Raw genomic sequence first — 1,841 nt, 5'->3', positions numbered from 1 at the left:
AACTTACTAACTTACTAACTTACTAACTTACTAACTTACTAACTTACTAACTTACTAACTTACTAACTTACTAACTTACTAACTTACTAACTTACTAACTTATTAAGTAACTAACTACACCAAAAACTCCTGAAAAAAATGTCTGGACTCTGTACCTGTGTTAAAATATTCAGATGTTCAAGACTGAAGACACTAGGCTTAAACCTTGAGTGACTATATGTTCATTATAGCAAATAAACAGATACGTTAAGCGACAAGAAAGTCATTATACTTCCAGTATCTTACATATACTGAAATTAAATTAAACTTTCATTTCCATTAAGCATTTTTACAGCAACACTATCGTGCATAAGCAAGAACTGCGAAAACATAATAGCACCAAGGTAAACTGAATACATCTATTCTAACAACACGAAAATTGTGTAAAATAAAAAAAGAAACTACAACAACTTACTAATAGTAAAACATACACACATTAGGATGACCCTATAACATATTTGGTAAATGCAATTAACTAAAATAAAACTTCATCATTGCGTAAATATTAGATGATCTGTATAAAATTATAAAAGCATCCTTTTGGAAGGTATTTAATATGAAACTTTAGTACCAAATGCAGAGGTTTTTAAAGGTGTTTTGAACTTTATATTTACATATATGAAATTTCAGCAGTCGTTGCCAGACAGGTGAATTAAGTAAAACCTTGAAAGTTTGAAGGTGAATATAAACTTGCAAGAATACTGTTTATTAAAGGGTTGAATTTTAACGAAGCAGGATGTAATAAAAACAGTTAAAGAACCTTAAATTTATTAAAAAACGTTTCAAGTTAAAATCATGTAGATTTTCATCACACCATGATACAGTGTTCTCCGGTTCTGAGAACACAAACATTTTTATTTGTTCTTTCAATAGTATTATAAACTTTGGACTCAACGGCGCTGATGCAAAAGCGTGGCAAAATATACCATGGAACTATTTGCCTATCCTTCGACAATGTCCGAGCTGATAAAACTGATTAATGAGGTACAACTTATATATTGGGGCGCACCTATTGAGCACTCAGGATGACAATAATGAAGCCGTTCAACTAATTTGCAAATATTGCATCCTGTCTACTGACATCATTAAAACTGCATACATTCTCAATTTTGTCACTATTGTTGTGGAAAAACCTCCAAACTCAGATACATACAAATGCATACAACATAATAACAAACAAAGCATCATGATTTTTAGACACGTTGTGATTTGGTATAATCACACGCTGGTTAGATATTCTACGAAATGGGCCGAATACAAAAAAAATGTCTATACAGAATGTTAAAATAGATTTAATGGTTGAATAGCAAAATATATATGTATATGTTTATTTACACATGACTATGTATTTTTGTGTATGTATGCACCAACACATTTGATGTTATCAGGAGTCATTGGAGAGATAATTAAATTACCAAAATGTTAAACACTAATTGATGTGTCTGTCAGAGATAGATGGATTGGTTGTAAATTTTATTTTTTAACAAATATATATATGATGCAGTAAAGATTTAGGCAATTGATAGTTGAGTTTTTAGTTGTTGCGGAACTTTGCAATTATAAGTTTAATGATAAAAGTGCGGCAGAGGTATTTAAATTTCAACTTTTAGTATAACTAATTAATAAATATGCCATTCCGAGGTCGTTTTAATTCCTGAAAGGTAGGTTGTGTCATTCATCAAAATTATATTCGCTCTAGACTATAGACTAGACTATAGACTAGACTATAGACTGGACTATAGACTAGACTATAGACTAGACTATAGACTAGACTATAGACTAGACTATAGACTAGACTATAG

This window comes from Lucilia cuprina, chromosome 2, assembly GCF_022045245.1.
Source record: "Lucilia cuprina isolate Lc7/37 chromosome 2, ASM2204524v1, whole genome shotgun sequence".
Lineage (NCBI taxonomy): Eukaryota > Metazoa > Arthropoda > Insecta > Diptera > Calliphoridae > Lucilia > Lucilia cuprina.
The sequence above is the reverse complement of the archived record's forward strand: the minus strand, read 5'-3'. Positions refer to the sequence as shown.